Genomic DNA, 17,173 nt, shown 5'->3' with positions numbered 1-17,173 from the left:
CATCCTTACGCAAAATACATATAAGCCTTACGCATCTAGCTGAACTGGCCCTAACAGTTAATGGATCCGGCGCTCGCATGTGTCCGTTTGACTTTTGGGATAATATAACATCGTGATTAAGAAGTAAGTATGGTGAAAATGCTCCGTAAAGACGTGTCCGCGAGTAAGACCAAATACTCCGTAAAAACGCCTTTTCTACAGAGCACGGATCAAAATGAGCTACTTGGGGGTCAAAATGATGGATTTTGAGCTCGAAAATGTGCTCACCCAGCCCTGGCTAGGTGACCGTGGCCAAAGCCGCGCGGACCAAAAAGCTAAAAGCAAAATGAGGGGTGCAACACGAGGACTTCCCAGGAGGTCACCCATCCTAGTACTACTCTCGCCCAAGCACGCTTAACTGCGGAGTTCTGATGGGATCCGGTGCATTAGTGCTGGTATGATCGCACCCGTTAGCATCCTTACGCAAAATACATATAAGCCTTACGCATCTAGCTGAACTGGCCCTAACAGTTAATGGATCCGGCGCTCGCATGTGTCCGTTTGACTTTTGGGATAATATAACATCGTGATTAAGAAGTAAGTATGGTGAAAATGCTCCGTAAAGACGTGTCCGCGAGTAAGACCAAATACTCCGTAAAAACGCCTTTTCTACAGAGCACGGATCAAAATGAGCTACTTGGGGGTCAAAATGATGGATTTTGAGCTCGAAAATGTGCTCACCCAGCCCTGGCTAGGTGACCGTGGCCAAAGCCGCGCGGACCAAAAAGCTAAAAGCAAAATGAGGGGTGCAACACGAGGACTTCCCAGGAGGTCACCCATCCTAGTACTACTCTCGCCCAAGCACGCTTAACTGCGGAGTTCTGATGGGATCCGGTGCATTAGTGCTGGTATGATCGCACCCGTTAGCATCCTTACGCAAAATACATATAAGCCTTACGCATCTAGCTGAACTGGCCCTAACAGTTAATGGATCCGGCGCTCGCATGTGTCCGTTTGACTTTTGGGATAATATAACATCGTGATTAAGAAGTAAGTATGGTGAAAATGCTCCGTAAAGACGTGTCCGCGAGTAAGACCAAATACTCCGTAAAAACGCCTTTTCTACAGAGCACGGATCAAAATGAGCTACTTGGGGGTCAAAATGATGGATTTTGAGCTCGAAAATGTGCTCACCCAGCCCTGGCTAGGTGACCGTGGCCAAAGCCGCGCGGACCAAAAAGCTAAAAGCAAAATGAGGGGTGCAACACGAGGACTTCCCAGGAGGTCACCCATCCTAGTACTACTCTCGCCCAAGCACGCTTAACTGCGGAGTTCTGATGGGATCCGGTGCATTAGTGCTGGTATGATCGCACCCGTTAGCATCCTTACGCAAAATACATATAAGCCTTACGCATCTAGCTGAACTGGCCCTAACAGTTAATGGATCCGGCGCTCGCATGTGTCCGTTTGACTTTTGGGATAATATAACATCGTGATTAAGAAGTAAGTATGGTGAAAATGCTCCGTAAAGACGTGTCCGCGAGTAAGACCAAATACTCCGTAAAAACGCCTTTTCTACAGAGCACGGATCAAAATGAGCTACTTGGGGGTCAAAATGATGGATTTTGAGCTCGCCAAAGCCGCGCGGACCAAAAAGCTAAAAGCAAAATGAGGGGTGCAACACGAGGACTTCCCAGGAGGTCACCCATCCTAGTACTACTCTCGCCCAAGCACGCTTAACTGCGGAGTTCTGATGGGATCCGGTGCATTAGTGCTGGTATGATCGCACCCGTTAGCATCCTTACGCAAAATACATATAAGCCTTACGCATCTAGCTGAACTGGCCCTAACAGTTAATGGATCCGGCGCTCGCATGTGTCCGTTTGACTTTTGGGATAATATAACATCGTGATTAAGAAGTAAGTATGGTGAAAATGCTCCGTAAAGACGTGTCCGCGAGTAAGACCAAATACTCCGTAAAAACGCCTTTTCTACAGAGCACGGATCAAAATGAGCTACTTGGGGGTCAAAATGATGGATTTTGAGCTCGAAAATGTGCTCACCCAGCCCTGGCTAGGTGACCGTGGCCAAAGCCGCGCGGACCAAAAAGCTAAAAGCAAAATGAGGGGTGCAACACGAGGACTTCCCAGGAGGTCACCCATCCTAGTACTACTCTCGCCCAAGCACGCTTAACTGCGGAGTTCTGATGGGATCCGGTGCATTAGTGCTGGTATGATCGCACCCGTTAGCATCCTTACGCAAAATACATATAAGCCTTACGCATCTAGCTGAACTGGCCCTAACAGTTAATGGATCCGGCGCTCGCATGTGTCCGTTTGACTTTTGGGATAATATAACATCGTGATTAAGAAGTAAGTATGGTGAAAATGCTCCGTAAAGACGTGTCCGCGAGTAAGACCAAATACTCCGTAAAAACGCCTTTTCTACAGAGCACGGATCAAAATGAGCTACTTGGGGGTCAAAATGATGGATTTTGAGCTCGAAAATGTGCTCACCCAGCCCTGGCTAGGTGACCGTGGCCAAAGCCGCGCGGACCAAAAAGCTAAAAGCAAAATGAGGGGTGCAACACGAGGACTTCCCAGGAGGTCACCCATCCTAGTACTACTCTCGCCCAAGCACGCTTAACTGCGGAGTTCTGATGGGATCCGGTGCATTAGTGCTGGTATGATCGCACCCGTTAGCATCCTTACGCAAAATACATATAAGCCTTACGCATCTAGCTGAACTGGCCCTAACAGTTAATGGATCCGGCGCTCGCATGTGTCCGTTTGACTTTTGGGATAATATAACATCGTGATTAAGAAGTAAGTATGGTGAAAATGCTCCGTAAAGACGTGTCCGCGAGTAAGACCAAATACTCCGTAAAAACGCCTTTTCTACAGAGCACGGATCAAAATGAGCTACTTGGGGGTCAAAATGATGGATTTTGAGCTCGAAAATGTGCTCACCCAGCCCTGGCTAGGTGACCGTGGCCAAAGCCGCGCGGACCAAAAAGCTAAAAGCAAAATGAGGGGTGCAACACGAGGACTTCCCAGGAGGTCACCCATCCTAGTACTACTCTCGCCCAAGCACGCTTAACTGCGGAGTTCTGATGGGATCCGGTGCATTAGTGCTGGTATGATCGCACCCGTTAGCATCCTTACGCAAAATACATATAAGCCTTACGCATCTAGCTGAACTGGCCCTAACAGTTAATGGATCCGGCGCTCGCATGTGTCCGTTTGACTTTTGGGATAATATAACATCGTGATTAAGAAGTAAGTATGGTGAAAATGCTCCGTAAAGACGTGTCCGCGAGTAAGACCAAATACTCCGTAAAAACGCCTTTTCTACAGAGCACGGATCAAAATGAGCTACTTGGGGGTCAAAATGATGGATTTTGAGCTCGAAAATGTGCTCACCCAGCCCTGGCTAGGTGACCGTGGCCAAAGCCGCGCGGACCAAAAAGCTAAAAGCAAAATGAGGGGTGCAACACGAGGACTTCCCAGGAGGTCACCCATCCTAGTACTACTCTCGCCCAAGCACGCTTAACTGCGGAGTTCTGATGGGATCCGGTGCATTAGTGCTGGTATGATCGCACCCGTTAGCATCCTTACGCAAAATACATATAAGCCTTACGCATCTAGCTGAACTGGCCCTAACAGTTAATGGATCCGGCGCTCGCATGTGTCCGTTTGACTTTTGGGATAATATAACATCGTGATTAAGAAGTAAGTATGGTGAAAATGCTCCGTAAAGACGTGTCCGCGAGTAAGACCAAATACTCCGTAAAAACGCCTTTTCTACAGAGCACGGATCAAAATGAGCTACTTGGGGGTCAAAATGATGGATTTTGAGCTCGAAAATGTGCTCACCCAGCCCTGGCTAGGTGACCGTGGCCAAAGCCGCGCGGACCAAAAAGCTAAAAGCAAAATGAGGGGTGCAACACGAGGACTTCCCAGGAGGTCACCCATCCTAGTACTACTCTCGCCCAAGCACGCTTAACTGCGGAGTTCTGATGGGATCCGGTGCATTAGTGCTGGTATGATCGCACCCGTTAGCATCCTTACGCAAAATACATATAAGCCTTACGCATCTAGCTGAACTGGCCCTAACAGTTAATGGATCCGGCGCTCGCATGTGTCCGTTTGACTTTTGGGATAATATAACATCGTGATTAAGAAGTAAGTATGGTGAAAATGCTCCGTAAAGACGTGTCCGCGAGTAAGACCAAATACTCCGTAAAAACGCCTTTTCTACAGAGCACGGATCAAAATGAGCTACTTGGGGGTCAAAATGATGGATTTTGAGCTCGAAAATGTGCTCACCCAGCCCTGGCTAGGTGACCGTGGCCAAAGCCGCGCGGACCAAAAAGCTAAAAGCAAAATGAGGGGTGCAACACGAGGACTTCCCAGGAGGTCACCCATCCTAGTACTACTCTCGCCCAAGCACGCTTAACTGCGGAGTTCTGATGGGATCCGGTGCATTAGTGCTGGTATGATCGCACCCGTTAGCATCCTTACGCAAAATACATATAAGCCTTACGCATCTAGCTGAACTGGCCCTAACAGTTAATGGATCCGGCGCTCGCATGTGTCCGTTTGACTTTTGGGATAATATAACATCGTGATTAAGAAGTAAGTATGGTGAAAATGCTCCGTAAAGACGTGTCCGCGAGTAAGACCAAATACTCCGTAAAAACGCCTTTTCTACAGAGCACGGATCAAAATGAGCTACTTGGGGGTCAAAATGATGGATTTTGAGCTCGAAAATGTGCTCACCCAGCCCTGGCTAGGTGACCGTGGCCAAAGCCGCGCGGACCAAAAAGCTAAAAGCAAAATGAGGGGTGCAACACGAGGACTTCCCAGGAGGTCACCCATCCTAGTACTACTCTCGCCCAAGCACGCTTAACTGCGGAGTTCTGATGGGATCCGGTGCATTAGTGCTGGTATGATCGCACCCGTTAGCATCCTTACGCAAAATACATATAAGCCTTACGCATCTAGCTGAACTGGCCCTAACAGTTAATGGATCCGGCGCTCGCATGTGTCCGTTTGACTTTTGGGATAATATAACATCGTGATTAAGAAGTAAGTATGGTGAAAATGCTCCGTAAAGACGTGTCCGCGAGTAAGACCAAATACTCCGTAAAAACGCCTTTTCTACAGAGCACGGATCAAAATGAGCTACTTGGGGGTCAAAATGATGGATTTTGAGCTCGAAAATGTGCTCACCCAGCCCTGGCTAGGTGACCGTGGCCAAAGCCGCGCGGACCAAAAAGCTAAAAGCAAAATGAGGGGTGCAACACGAGGACTTCCCAGGAGGTCACCCATCCTAGTACTACTCTCGCCCAAGCACGCTTAACTGCGGAGTTCTGATGGGATCCGGTGCATTAGTGCTGGTATGATCGCACCCGTTAGCATCCTTACGCAAAATACATATAAGCCTTACGCATCTAGCTGAACTGGCCCTAACAGTTAATGGATCCGGCGCTCGCATGTGTCCGTTTGACTTTTGGGATAATATAACATCGTGATTAAGAAGTAAGTATGGTGAAAATGCTCCGTAAAGACGTGTCCGCGAGTAAGACCAAATACTCCGTAAAAACGCCTTTTCTACAGAGCACGGATCAAAATGAGCTACTTGGGGGTCAAAATGATGGATTTTGAGCTCGAAAATGTGCTCACCCAGCCCTGGCTAGGTGACCGTGGCCAAAGCCGCGCGGACCAAAAAGCTAAAAGCAAAATGAGGGGTGCAACACGAGGACTTCCCAGGAGGTCACCCATCCTAGTACTACTCTCGCCCAAGCACGCTTAACTGCGGAGTTCTGATGGGATCCGGTGCATTAGTGCTGGTATGATCGCACCCGTTAGCATCCTTACGCAAAATACATATAAGCCTTACGCATCTAGCTGAACTGGCCCTAACAGTTAATGGATCCGGCGCTCGCATGTGTCCGTTTGACTTTTGGGATAATATAACATCGTGATTAAGAAGTAAGTATGGTGAAAATGCTCCGTAAAGACGTGTCCGCGAGTAAGACCAAATACTCCGTAAAAACGCCTTTTCTACAGAGCACGGATCAAAATGAGCTACTTGGGGGTCAAAATGATGGATTTTGAGCTCGAAAATGTGCTCACCCAGCCCTGGCTAGGTGACCGTGGCCAAAGCCGCGCGGACCAAAAAGCTAAAAGCAAAATGAGGGGTGCAACACGAGGACTTCCCAGGAGGTCACCCATCCTAGTACTACTCTCGCCCAAGCACGCTTAACTGCGGAGTTCTGATGGGATCCGGTGCATTAGTGCTGGTATGATCGCACCCGTTAGCATCCTTACGCAAAATACATATAAGCCTTACGCATCTAGCTGAACTGGCCCTAACAGTTAATGGATCCGGCGCTCGCATGTGTCCGTTTGACTTTTGGGATAATATAACATCGTGATTAAGAAGTAAGTATGGTGAAAATGCTCCGTAAAGACGTGTCCGCGAGTAAGACCAAATACTCCGTAAAAACGCCTTTTCTACAGAGCACGGATCAAAATGAGCTACTTGGGGGTCAAAATGATGGATTTTGAGCTCGAAAATGTGCTCACCCAGCCCTGGCTAGGTGACCGTGGCCAAAGCCGCGCGGACCAAAAAGCTAAAAGCAAAATGAGGGGTGCAACACGAGGACTTCCCAGGAGGTCACCCATCCTAGTACTACTCTCGCCCAAGCACGCTTAACTGCGGAGTTCTGATGGGATCCGGTGCATTAGTGCTGGTATGATCGCACCCGTTAGCATCCTTACGCAAAATACATATAAGCCTTACGCATCTAGCTGAACTGGCCCTAACAGTTAATGGATCCGGCGCTCGCATGTGTCCGTTTGACTTTTGGGATAATATAACATCGTGATTAAGAAGTAAGTATGGTGAAAATGCTCCGTAAAGACGTGTCCGCGAGTAAGACCAAATACTCCGTAAAAACGCCTTTTCTACAGAGCACGGATCAAAATGAGCTACTTGGGGGTCAAAATGATGGATTTTGAGCTCGAAAATGTGCTCACCCAGCCCTGGCTAGGTGACCGTGGCCAAAGCCGCGCGGACCAAAAAGCTAAAAGCAAAATGAGGGGTGCAACACGAGGACTTCCCAGGAGGTCACCCATCCTAGTACTACTCTCGCCCAAGCACGCTTAACTGCGGAGTTCTGATGGGATCCGGTGCATTAGTGCTGGTATGATCGCACCCGTTAGCATCCTTACGCAAAATACATATAAGCCTTACGCATCTAGCTGAACTGGCCCTAACAGTTAATGGATCCGGCGCTCGCATGTGTCCGTTTGACTTTTGGGATAATATAACATCGTGATTAAGAAGTAAGTATGGTGAAAATGCTCCGTAAAGACGTGTCCGCGAGTAAGACCAAATACTCCGTAAAAACGCCTTTTCTACAGAGCACGGATCAAAATGAGCTACTTGGGGGTCAAAATGATGGATTTTGAGCTCGAAAATGTGCTCACCCAGCCCTGGCTAGGTGACCGTGGCCAAAGCCGCGCGGACCAAAAAGCTAAAAGCAAAATGAGGGGTGCAACACGAGGACTTCCCAGGAGGTCACCCATCCTAGTACTACTCTCGCCCAAGCACGCTTAACTGCGGAGTTCTGATGGGATCCGGTGCATTAGTGCTGGTATGATCGCACCCGTTAGCATCCTTACGCAAAATACATATAAGCCTTACGCATCTAGCTGAACTGGCCCTAACAGTTAATGGATCCGGCGCTCGCATGTGTCCGTTTGACTTTTGGGATAATATAACATCGTGATTAAGAAGTAAGTATGGTGAAAATGCTCCGTAAAGACGTGTCCGCGAGTAAGACCAAATACTCCGTAAAAACGCCTTTTCTACAGAGCACGGATCAAAATGAGCTACTTGGGGGTCAAAATGATGGATTTTGAGCTCGAAAATGTGCTCACCCAGCCCTGGCTAGGTGACCGTGGCCAAAGCCGCGCGGACCAAAAAGCTAAAAGCAAAATGAGGGGTGCAACACGAGGACTTCCCAGGAGGTCACCCATCCTAGTACTACTCTCGCCCAAGCACGCTTAACTGCGGAGTTCTGATGGGATCCGGTGCATTAGTGCTGGTATGATCGCACCCGTTAGCATCCTTACGCAAAATACATATAAGCCTTACGCATCTAGCTGAACTGGCCCTAACAGTTAATGGATCCGGCGCTCGCATGTGTCCGTTTGACTTTTGGGATAATATAACATCGTGATTAAGAAGTAAGTATGGTGAAAATGCTCCGTAAAGACGTGTCCGCGAGTAAGACCAAATACTCCGTAAAAACGCCTTTTCTACAGAGCACGGATCAAAATGAGCTACTTGGGGGTCAAAATGATGGATTTTGAGCTCGAAAATGTGCTCACCCAGCCCTGGCTAGGTGACCGTGGCCAAAGCCGCGCGGACCAAAAAGCTAAAAGCAAAATGAGGGGTGCAACACGAGGACTTCCCAGGAGGTCACCCATCCTAGTACTACTCTCGCCCAAGCACGCTTAACTGCGGAGTTCTGATGGGATCCGGTGCATTAGTGCTGGTATGATCGCACCCGTTAGCATCCTTACGCAAAATACATATAAGCCTTACGCATCTAGCTGAACTGGCCCTAACAGTTAATGGATCCGGCGCTCGCATGTGTCCGTTTGACTTTTGGGATAATATAACATCGTGATTAAGAAGTAAGTATGGTGAAAATGCTCCGTAAAGACGTGTCCGCGAGTAAGACCAAATACTCCGTAAAAACGCCTTTTCTACAGAGCACGGATCAAAATGAGCTACTTGGGGGTCAAAATGATGGATTTTGAGCTCGAAAATGTGCTCACCCCAGCCCTGGCTAGTGACCGTGGCCAAAGCCGCGCGGACCAAAAAGCTAAAAGCAAAATGAGGGGTGCAACACGAGGACTTCCCAGGAGGTCACCCATCCTAGTACTACTCTCGCCCAAGCACGCTTAACTGCGGAGTTCTGATGGGATCCGGTGCATTAGTGCTGGTATGATCGCACCCGTTAGCATCCTTACGCAAAATACATATAAGCCTTACGCATCTAGCTGAACTGGCCCTAACAGTTAATGGATCCGGCGCTCGCATGTGTCCGTTTGACTTTTGGGATAATATAACATCGTGATTAAGAAGTAAGTATGGTGAAAATGCTCCGTAAAGACGTGTCCGCGAGTAAGACCAAATACTCCGTAAAAACGCCTTTTCTACAGAGCACGGATCAAAATGAGCTACTTGGGGGTCAAAATGATGGATTTTGAGCTCGAAAATGTGCTCACCCAGCCCTGGCTAGGTGACCGTGGCCAAAGCCGCGCGGACCAAAAAGCTAAAAGCAAAATGAGGGGTGCAACACGAGGACTTCCCAGGAGGTCACCCATCCTAGTACTACTCTCGCCCAAGCACGCTTAACTGCGGAGTTCTGATGGGATCCGGTGCATTAGTGCTGGTATGATCGCACCCGTTAGCATCCTTACGCAAAATACATATAAGCCTTACGCATCTAGCTGAACTGGCCCTAACAGTTAATGGATCCGGCGCTCGCATGTGTCCGTTTGACTTTTGGGATAATATAACATCGTGATTAAGAAGTAAGTATGGTGAAAATGCTCCGTAAAGACGTGTCCGCGAGTAAGACCAAATACTCCGTAAAAACGCCTTTTCTACAGAGCACGGATCAAAATGAGCTACTTGGGGGTCAAAATGATGGATTTTGAGCTCGAAAATGTGCTCACCCAGCCCTGGCTAGGTGACCGTGGCCAAAGCCGCGCGGACCAAAAAGCTAAAAGCAAAATGAGGGGTGCAACACGAGGACTTCCCAGGAGGTCACCCATCCTAGTACTACTCTCGCCCAAGCACGCTTAACTGCGGAGTTCTGATGGGATCCGGTGCATTAGTGCTGGTATGATCGCACCCGTTAGCATCCTTACGCAAAATACATATAAGCCTTACGCATCTAGCTGAACTGGCCCTAACAGTTAATGGATCCGGCGCTCGCATGTGTCCGTTTGACTTTTGGGATAATATAACATCGTGATTAAGAAGTAAGTATGGTGAAAATGCTCCGTAAAGACGTGTCCGCGAGTAAGACCAAATACTCCGTAAAAACGCCTTTTCTACAGAGCACGGATCAAAATGAGCTACTTGGGGGTCAAAATGATGGATTTTGAGCTCGAAAATGTGCTCACCCAGCCCTGGCTAGGTGACCGTGGCCAAAGCCGCGCGGACCAAAAAGCTAAAAGCAAAATGAGGGGTGCAACACGAGGACTTCCCAGGAGGTCACCCATCCTAGTACTACTCTCGCCCAAGCACGCTTAACTGCGGAGTTCTGATGGGATCCGGTGCATTAGTGCTGGTATGATCGCACCCGTTAGCATCCTTACGCAAAATACATATAAGCCTTACGCATCTAGCTGAACTGGCCCTAACAGTTAATGGATCCGGCGCTCGCATGTGTCCGTTTGACTTTTGGGATAATATAACATCGTGATTAAGAAGTAAGTATGGTGAAAATGCTCCGTAAAGACGTGTCCGCGAGTAAGACCAAATACTCCGTAAAAACGCCTTTTCTACAGAGCACGGATCAAAATGAGCTACTTGGGGGTCAAAATGATGGATTTTGAGCTCGAAAATGTGCTCACCCAGCCCTGGCTAGGTGACCGTGGCCAAAGCCGCGCGGACCAAAAAGCTAAAAGCAAAATGAGGGGTGCAACACGAGGACTTCCCAGGAGGTCACCCATCCTAGTACTACTCTCGCCCAAGCACGCTTAACTGCGGAGTTCTGATGGGATCCGGTGCATTAGTGCTGGTATGATCGCACCCGTTAGCATCCTTACGCAAAATACATATAAGCCTTACGCATCTAGCTGAACTGGCCCTAACAGTTAATGGATCCGGCGCTCGCATGTGTCCGTTTGACTTTTGGGATAATATAACATCGTGATTAAGAAGTAAGTATGGTGAAAATGCTCCGTAAAGACGTGTCCGCGAGTAAGACCAAATACTCCGTAAAAACGCCTTTTCTACAGAGCACGGATCAAAATGAGCTACTTGGGGGTCAAAATGATGGATTTTGAGCTCGAAAATGTGCTCACCCAGCCCTGGCTAGGTGACCGTGGCCAAAGCCGCGCGGACCAAAAAGCTAAAAGCAAAATGAGGGGTGCAACACGAGGACTTCCCAGGAGGTCACCCATCCTAGTACTACTCTCGCCCAAGCACGCTTAACTGCGGAGTTCTGATGGGATCCGGTGCATTAGTGCTGGTATGATCGCACCCGTTAGCATCCTTACGCAAAATACATATAAGCCTTACGCATCTAGCTGAACTGGCCCTAACAGTTAATGGATCCGGCGCTCGCATGTGTCCGTTTGACTTTTGGGATAATATAACATCGTGATTAAGAAGTAAGTATGGTGAAAATGCTCCGTAAAGACGTGTCCGCGAGTAAGACCAAATACTCCGTAAAAACGCCTTTTCTACAGAGCACGGATCAAAATGAGCTACTTGGGGGTCAAAATGATGGATTTTGAGCTCGAAAATGTGCTCACCCAGCCCTGGCTAGGTGACCGTGGCCAAAGCCGCGCGGACCAAAAAGCTAAAAGCAAAATGAGGGGTGCAACACGAGGACTTCCCAGGAGGTCACCCATCCTAGTACTACTCTCGCCCAAGCACGCTTAACTGCGGAGTTCTGATGGGATCCGGTGCATTAGTGCTGGTATGATCGCACCCGTTAGCATCCTTACGCAAAATACATATAAGCCTTACGCATCTAGCTGAACTGGCCCTAACAGTTAATGGATCCGGCGCTCGCATGTGTCCGTTTGACTTTTGGGATAATATAACATCGTGATTAAGAAGTAAGTATGGTGAAAATGCTCCGTAAAGACGTGTCCGCGAGTAAGACCAAATACTCCGTAAAAACGCCTTTTCTACAGAGCACGGATCAAAATGAGCTACTTGGGGGTCAAAATGATGGATTTTGAGCTCGAAAATGTGCTCACCCAGCCCTGGCTAGGTGACCGTGGCCAAAGCCGCGCGGACCAAAAAGCTAAAAGCAAAATGAGGGGTGCAACACGAGGACTTCCCAGGAGGTCACCCATCCTAGTACTACTCTCGCCCAAGCACGCTTAACTGCGGAGTTCTGATGGGATCCGGTGCATTAGTGCTGGTATGATCGCACCCGTTAGCATCCTTACGCAAAATACATATAAGCCTTACGCATCTAGCTGAACTGGCCCTAACAGTTAATGGATCCGGCGCTCGCATGTGTCCGTTTGACTTTTGGGATAATATAACATCGTGATTAAGAAGTAAGTATGGTGAAAATGCTCCGTAAAGACGTGTCCGCGAGTAAGACCAAATACTCCGTAAAAACGCCTTTTCTACAGAGCACGGATCAAAATGAGCTACTTGGGGGTCAAAATGATGGATTTTGAGCTCGAAAATGTGCTCACCCAGCCCTGGCTAGGTGACCGTGGCCAAAGCCGCGCGGACCAAAAAGCTAAAAGCAAAATGAGGGGTGCAACACGAGGACTTCCCAGGAGGTCACCCATCCTAGTACTACTCTCGCCCAAGCACGCTTAACTGCGGAGTTCTGATGGGATCCGGTGCATTAGTGCTGGTATGATCGCACCCGTTAGCATCCTTACGCAAAATACATATAAGCCTTACGCATCTAGCTGAACTGGCCCTAACAGTTAATGGATCCGGCGCTCGCATGTGTCCGTTTGACTTTTGGGATAATATAACATCGTGATTAAGAAGTAAGTATGGTGAAAATGCTCCGTAAAGACGTGTCCGCGAGTAAGACCAAATACTCCGTAAAAACGCCTTTTCTACAGAGCACGGATCAAAATGAGCTACTTGGGGGTCAAAATGATGGATTTTGAGCTCGAAAATGTGCTCACCCAGCCCTGGCTAGGTGACCGTGGCCAAAGCCGCGCGGACCAAAAAGCTAAAAGCAAAATGAGGGGTGCAACACGAGGACTTCCCAGGAGGTCACCCATCCTAGTACTACTCTCGCCCAAGCACGCTTAACTGCGGAGTTCTGATGGGATCCGGTGCATTAGTGCTGGTATGATCGCACCCGTTAGCATCCTTACGCAAAATACATATAAGCCTTACGCATCTAGCTGAACTGGCCCTAACAGTTAATGGATCCGGCGCTCGCATGTGTCCGTTTGACTTTTGGGATAATATAACATCGTGATTAAGAAGTAAGTATGGTGAAAATGCTCCGTAAAGACGTGTCCGCGAGTAAGACCAAATACTCCGTAAAAACGCCTTTTCTACAGAGCACGGATCAAAATGAGCTACTTGGGGGTCAAAATGATGGATTTTGAGCTCGAAAATGTGCTCACCCAGCCCTGGCTAGGTGACCGTGGCCAAAGCCGCGCGGACCAAAAAGCTAAAAGCAAAATGAGGGGTGCAACACGAGGACTTCCCAGGAGGTCACCCATCCTAGTACTACTCTCGCCCAAGCACGCTTAACTGCGGAGTTCTGATGGGATCCGGTGCATTAGTGCTGGTATGATCGCACCCGTTAGCATCCTTACGCAAAATACATATAAGCCTTACGCATCTAGCTGAACTGGCCCTAACAGTTAATGGATCCGGCGCTCGCATGTGTCCGTTTGACTTTTGGGATAATATAACATCGTGATTAAGAAGTAAGTATGGTGAAAATGCTCCGTAAAGACGTGTCCGCGAGTAAGACCAAATACTCCGTAAAAACGCCTTTTCTACAGAGCACGGATCAAAATGAGCTACTTGGGGGTCAAAATGATGGATTTTGAGCTCGAAAATGTGCTCACCCAGCCCTGGCTAGGTGACCGTGGCCAAAGCCGCGCGGACCAAAAAGCTAAAAGCAAAATGAGGGGTGCAACACGAGGACTTCCCAGGAGGTCACCCATCCTAGTACTACTCTCGCCCAAGCACGCTTAACTGCGGAGTTCTGATGGGATCCGGTGCATTAGTGCTGGTATGATCGCACCCGTTAGCATCCTTACGCAAAATACATATAAGCCTTACGCATCTAGCTGAACTGGCCCTAACAGTTAATGGATCCGGCGCTCGCATGTGTCCGTTTGACTTTTGGGATAATATAACATCGTGATTAAGAAGTAAGTATGGTGAAAATGCTCCGTAAAGACGTGTCCGCGAGTAAGACCAAATACTCCGTAAAAACGCCTTTTCTACAGAGCACGGATCAAAATGAGCTACTTGGGGGTCAAAATGATGGATTTTGAGCTCGAAAATGTGCTCACCCAGCCCTGGCTAGGTGACCGTGGCCAAAGCCGCGCGGACCAAAAAGCTAAAAGCAAAATGAGGGGTGCAACACGAGGACTTCCCAGGAGGTCACCCATCCTAGTACTACTCTCGCCCAAGCACGCTTAACTGCGGAGTTCTGATGGGATCCGGTGCATTAGTGCTGGTATGATCGCACCCGTTAGCATCCTTACGCAAAATACATATAAGCCTTACGCATCTAGCTGAACTGGCCCTAACAGTTAATGGATCCGGCGCTCGCATGTGTCCGTTTGACTTTTGGGATAATATAACATCGTGATTAAGAAGTAAGTATGGTGAAAATGCTCCGTAAAGACGTGTCCGCGAGTAAGACCAAATACTCCGTAAAAACGCCTTTTCTACAGAGCACGGATCAAAATGAGCTACTTGGGGGTCAAAATGATGGATTTTGAGCTCGAAAATGTGCTCACCCAGCCCTGGCTAGGTGACCGTGGCCAAAGCCGCGCGGACCAAAAAGCTAAAAGCAAAATGAGGGGTGCAACACGAGGACTTCCCAGGAGGTCACCCATCCTAGTACTACTCTCGCCCAAGCACGCTTAACTGCGGAGTTCTGATGGGATCCGGTGCATTAGTGCTGGTATGATCGCACCCGTTAGCATCCTTACGCAAAATACATATAAGCCTTACGCATCTAGCTGAACTGGCCCTAACAGTTAATGGATCCGGCGCTCGCATGTGTCCGTTTGACTTTTGGGATAATATAACATCGTGATTAAGAAGTAAGTATGGTGAAAATGCTCCGTAAAGACGTGTCCGCGAGTAAGACCAAATACTCCGTAAAAACGCCTTTTCTACAGAGCACGGATCAAAATGAGCTACTTGGGGGTCAAAATGATGGATTTTGAGCTCGAAAATGTGCTCACCCAGCCCTGGCTAGGTGACCGTGGCCAAAGCCGCGCGGACCAAAAAGCTAAAAGCAAAATGAGGGGTGCAACACGAGGACTTCCCAGGAGGTCACCCATCCTAGTACTACTCTCGCCCAAGCACGCTTAACTGCGGAGTTCTGATGGGATCCGGTGCATTAGTGCTGGTATGATCGCACCCGTTAGCATCCTTACGCAAAATACATATAAGCCTTACGCATCTAGCTGAACTGGCCCTAACAGTTAATGGATCCGGCGCTCGCATGTGTCCGTTTGACTTTTGGGATAATATAACATCGTGATTAAGAAGTAAGTATGGTGAAAATGCTCCGTAAAGACGTGTCCGCGAGTAAGACCAAATACTCCGTAAAAACGCCTTTTCTACAGAGCACGGATCAAAATGAGCTACTTGGGGGTCAAAATGATGGATTTTGAGCTCGAAAATGTGCTCACCCAGCCCTGGCTAGGTGACCGTGGCCAAAGCCGCGCGGACCAAAAAGCTAAAAGCAAAATGAGGGGTGCAACACGAGGACTTCCCAGGAGGTCACCCATCCTAGTACTACTCTCGCCCAAGCACGCTTAACTGCGGAGTTCTGATGGGATCCGGTGCATTAGTGCTGGTATGATCGCACCCGTTAGCATCCTTACGCAAAATACATATAAGCCTTACGCATCTAGCTGAACTGGCCCTAACAGTTAATGGATCCGGCGCTCGCATGTGTCCGTTTGACTTTTGGGATAATATAACATCGTGATTAAGAAGTAAGTATGGTGAAAATGCTCCGTAAAGACGTGTCCGCGAGTAAGACCAAATACTCCGTAAAAACGCCTTTTCTACAGAGCACGGATCAAAATGAGCTACTTGGGGGTCAAAATGATGGATTTTGAGCTCGAAAATGTGCTCACCCAGCCCTGGCTAGGTGACCGTGGCCAAAGCCGCGCGGACCAAAAAGCTAAAAGCAAAATGAGGGGTGCAACACGAGGACTTCCCAGGAGGTCACCCATCCTAGTACTACTCTCGCCCAAGCACGCTTAACTGCGGAGTTCTGATGGGATCCGGTGCATTAGTGCTGGTATGATCGCACCCGTTAGCATCCTTACGCAAAATACATATAAGCCTTACGCATCTAGCTGAACTGGCCCTAACAGTTAATGGATCCGGCGCTCGCATGTGTCCGTTTGACTTTTGGGATAATATAACATCGTGATTAAGAAGTAAGTATGGTGAAAATGCTCCGTAAAGACGTGTCCGCGAGTAAGACCAAATACTCCGTAAAAACGCCTTTTCTACAGAGCACGGATCAAAATGAGCTACTTGGGGGTCAAAATGATGGATTTTGAGCTCGAAAATGTGCTCACCCAGCCCTGGCTAGGTGACCGTGGCCAAAGCCGCGCGGACCAAAAAGCTAAAAGCAAAATGAGGGGTGCAACACGAGGACTTCCCAGGAGGTCACCCATCCTAGTACTACTCTCGCCCAAGCACGCTTAACTGCGGAGTTCTGATGGGATCCGGTGCATTAGTGCTGGTATGATCGCACCCGTTAGCATCCTTACGCAAAATACATATAAGCCTTACGCATCTAGCTGAACTGGCCCTAACAGTTAATGGATCCGGCGCTCGCATGTGTCCGTTTGACTTTTGGGATAATATAACATCGTGATTAAGAAGTAAGTATGGTGAAAATGCTCCGTAAAGACGTGTCCGCGAGTAAGACCAAATACTCCGTAAAAACGCCTTTTCTACAGAGCACGGATCAAAATGAGCTACTTGGGGGTCAAAATGATGGATTTTGAGCTCGAAAATGTGCTCACCCAGCCCTGGCTAGGTGACCGTGGCCAAAGCCGCGCGGACCAAAAAGCTAAAAGCAAAATGAGGGGTGCAACACGAGGACTTCCCAGGAGGTCACCCATCCTAGTACTACTCTCGCCCAAGCACGCTTAACTGCGGAGTTCTGATGGGATCCGGTGCATTAGTGCTGGTATGATCGCACCCG

At 48.5% G+C, this 17,173-nt stretch overlaps 38 non-coding genes and 1 pseudogene across 38 annotated transcripts; all 39 read right to left on the bottom strand.

The window, feature by feature from the left end:
• LOC148585377 (protein FAR1-RELATED SEQUENCE 5-like) overlaps positions 1–17,173 on the bottom strand; it is a 218,629-nt pseudogene that overhangs the window by 90,350 nt on the left and 111,106 nt on the right.
• On the bottom strand, positions 330–448 carry LOC148585635 (5S ribosomal RNA). Its single transcript, XR_015912381.1, has one exon. It is a non-coding gene; the product is annotated as a 5S ribosomal RNA (ribosomal RNA).
• LOC148585634 (5S ribosomal RNA) lies at positions 783–901 on the bottom strand. Its single transcript, XR_015912380.1, has one exon. It is a non-coding gene; the product is annotated as a 5S ribosomal RNA (ribosomal RNA).
• LOC148585633 (5S ribosomal RNA) lies at positions 1,236–1,354 on the bottom strand. Its single transcript, XR_015912379.1, has one exon. It is a non-coding gene; the product is annotated as a 5S ribosomal RNA (ribosomal RNA).
• On the bottom strand, positions 1,652–1,770 carry LOC148585632 (5S ribosomal RNA). Its single transcript, XR_015912378.1, has one exon. It is a non-coding gene; the product is annotated as a 5S ribosomal RNA (ribosomal RNA).
• Positions 2,105–2,223, bottom strand: LOC148585631 (5S ribosomal RNA). The gene has a single exon (XR_015912377.1). It is a non-coding gene; the product is annotated as a 5S ribosomal RNA (ribosomal RNA).
• Positions 2,558–2,676, bottom strand: LOC148585630 (5S ribosomal RNA). Its single transcript, XR_015912376.1, has one exon. It is a non-coding gene; the product is annotated as a 5S ribosomal RNA (ribosomal RNA).
• On the bottom strand, positions 3,011–3,129 carry LOC148585629 (5S ribosomal RNA). Its single transcript, XR_015912375.1, has one exon. It is a non-coding gene; the product is annotated as a 5S ribosomal RNA (ribosomal RNA).
• On the bottom strand, positions 3,464–3,582 carry LOC148585628 (5S ribosomal RNA). Its single transcript, XR_015912374.1, has one exon. It is a non-coding gene; the product is annotated as a 5S ribosomal RNA (ribosomal RNA).
• Positions 3,917–4,035, bottom strand: LOC148585627 (5S ribosomal RNA). The gene has a single exon (XR_015912372.1). It is a non-coding gene; the product is annotated as a 5S ribosomal RNA (ribosomal RNA).
• Positions 4,370–4,488, bottom strand: LOC148585626 (5S ribosomal RNA). The gene has a single exon (XR_015912371.1). It is a non-coding gene; the product is annotated as a 5S ribosomal RNA (ribosomal RNA).
• On the bottom strand, positions 4,823–4,941 carry LOC148585625 (5S ribosomal RNA). Its single transcript, XR_015912370.1, has one exon. It is a non-coding gene; the product is annotated as a 5S ribosomal RNA (ribosomal RNA).
• On the bottom strand, positions 5,276–5,394 carry LOC148585624 (5S ribosomal RNA). Its single transcript, XR_015912369.1, has one exon. It is a non-coding gene; the product is annotated as a 5S ribosomal RNA (ribosomal RNA).
• On the bottom strand, positions 5,729–5,847 carry LOC148585623 (5S ribosomal RNA). The gene has a single exon (XR_015912368.1). It is a non-coding gene; the product is annotated as a 5S ribosomal RNA (ribosomal RNA).
• LOC148585622 (5S ribosomal RNA) lies at positions 6,182–6,300 on the bottom strand. Its single transcript, XR_015912367.1, has one exon. It is a non-coding gene; the product is annotated as a 5S ribosomal RNA (ribosomal RNA).
• On the bottom strand, positions 6,635–6,753 carry LOC148585621 (5S ribosomal RNA). Its single transcript, XR_015912366.1, has one exon. It is a non-coding gene; the product is annotated as a 5S ribosomal RNA (ribosomal RNA).
• Positions 7,088–7,206, bottom strand: LOC148585620 (5S ribosomal RNA). Its single transcript, XR_015912365.1, has one exon. It is a non-coding gene; the product is annotated as a 5S ribosomal RNA (ribosomal RNA).
• LOC148585619 (5S ribosomal RNA) lies at positions 7,541–7,659 on the bottom strand. Its single transcript, XR_015912364.1, has one exon. It is a non-coding gene; the product is annotated as a 5S ribosomal RNA (ribosomal RNA).
• On the bottom strand, positions 7,994–8,112 carry LOC148585618 (5S ribosomal RNA). The gene has a single exon (XR_015912363.1). It is a non-coding gene; the product is annotated as a 5S ribosomal RNA (ribosomal RNA).
• LOC148585617 (5S ribosomal RNA) lies at positions 8,447–8,565 on the bottom strand. Its single transcript, XR_015912361.1, has one exon. It is a non-coding gene; the product is annotated as a 5S ribosomal RNA (ribosomal RNA).
• LOC148585616 (5S ribosomal RNA) lies at positions 8,900–9,018 on the bottom strand. The gene has a single exon (XR_015912360.1). It is a non-coding gene; the product is annotated as a 5S ribosomal RNA (ribosomal RNA).
• LOC148585615 (5S ribosomal RNA) lies at positions 9,353–9,471 on the bottom strand. The gene has a single exon (XR_015912359.1). It is a non-coding gene; the product is annotated as a 5S ribosomal RNA (ribosomal RNA).
• LOC148585614 (5S ribosomal RNA) lies at positions 9,806–9,924 on the bottom strand. The gene has a single exon (XR_015912358.1). It is a non-coding gene; the product is annotated as a 5S ribosomal RNA (ribosomal RNA).
• On the bottom strand, positions 10,259–10,377 carry LOC148585613 (5S ribosomal RNA). The gene has a single exon (XR_015912357.1). It is a non-coding gene; the product is annotated as a 5S ribosomal RNA (ribosomal RNA).
• LOC148585612 (5S ribosomal RNA) lies at positions 10,712–10,830 on the bottom strand. Its single transcript, XR_015912356.1, has one exon. It is a non-coding gene; the product is annotated as a 5S ribosomal RNA (ribosomal RNA).
• LOC148585611 (5S ribosomal RNA) lies at positions 11,165–11,283 on the bottom strand. The gene has a single exon (XR_015912355.1). It is a non-coding gene; the product is annotated as a 5S ribosomal RNA (ribosomal RNA).
• Positions 11,618–11,736, bottom strand: LOC148585610 (5S ribosomal RNA). The gene has a single exon (XR_015912354.1). It is a non-coding gene; the product is annotated as a 5S ribosomal RNA (ribosomal RNA).
• Positions 12,071–12,189, bottom strand: LOC148585609 (5S ribosomal RNA). Its single transcript, XR_015912353.1, has one exon. It is a non-coding gene; the product is annotated as a 5S ribosomal RNA (ribosomal RNA).
• LOC148585608 (5S ribosomal RNA) lies at positions 12,524–12,642 on the bottom strand. The gene has a single exon (XR_015912352.1). It is a non-coding gene; the product is annotated as a 5S ribosomal RNA (ribosomal RNA).
• LOC148585607 (5S ribosomal RNA) lies at positions 12,977–13,095 on the bottom strand. The gene has a single exon (XR_015912350.1). It is a non-coding gene; the product is annotated as a 5S ribosomal RNA (ribosomal RNA).
• Positions 13,430–13,548, bottom strand: LOC148585606 (5S ribosomal RNA). The gene has a single exon (XR_015912349.1). It is a non-coding gene; the product is annotated as a 5S ribosomal RNA (ribosomal RNA).
• On the bottom strand, positions 13,883–14,001 carry LOC148585605 (5S ribosomal RNA). Its single transcript, XR_015912348.1, has one exon. It is a non-coding gene; the product is annotated as a 5S ribosomal RNA (ribosomal RNA).
• LOC148585604 (5S ribosomal RNA) lies at positions 14,336–14,454 on the bottom strand. The gene has a single exon (XR_015912347.1). It is a non-coding gene; the product is annotated as a 5S ribosomal RNA (ribosomal RNA).
• Positions 14,789–14,907, bottom strand: LOC148585603 (5S ribosomal RNA). The gene has a single exon (XR_015912346.1). It is a non-coding gene; the product is annotated as a 5S ribosomal RNA (ribosomal RNA).
• On the bottom strand, positions 15,242–15,360 carry LOC148585602 (5S ribosomal RNA). The gene has a single exon (XR_015912345.1). It is a non-coding gene; the product is annotated as a 5S ribosomal RNA (ribosomal RNA).
• On the bottom strand, positions 15,695–15,813 carry LOC148585601 (5S ribosomal RNA). The gene has a single exon (XR_015912344.1). It is a non-coding gene; the product is annotated as a 5S ribosomal RNA (ribosomal RNA).
• On the bottom strand, positions 16,148–16,266 carry LOC148585600 (5S ribosomal RNA). Its single transcript, XR_015912343.1, has one exon. It is a non-coding gene; the product is annotated as a 5S ribosomal RNA (ribosomal RNA).
• Positions 16,601–16,719, bottom strand: LOC148585599 (5S ribosomal RNA). Its single transcript, XR_015912342.1, has one exon. It is a non-coding gene; the product is annotated as a 5S ribosomal RNA (ribosomal RNA).
• Positions 17,054–17,172, bottom strand: LOC148585598 (5S ribosomal RNA). The gene has a single exon (XR_015912341.1). It is a non-coding gene; the product is annotated as a 5S ribosomal RNA (ribosomal RNA).

The sequence above is a fragment of the Corylus avellana genome, chromosome 5 (genome assembly GCF_965113065.1).
Source record: "Corylus avellana chromosome 5, dhCorAvel1.hap1.2, whole genome shotgun sequence".
NCBI classification, from domain to species: Eukaryota; Viridiplantae; Streptophyta; class Magnoliopsida; order Fagales; family Betulaceae; genus Corylus; species Corylus avellana.
Note: the sequence above shows the minus strand (reverse complement) of the source record. Positions and strands in the feature narration are given on the sequence as shown.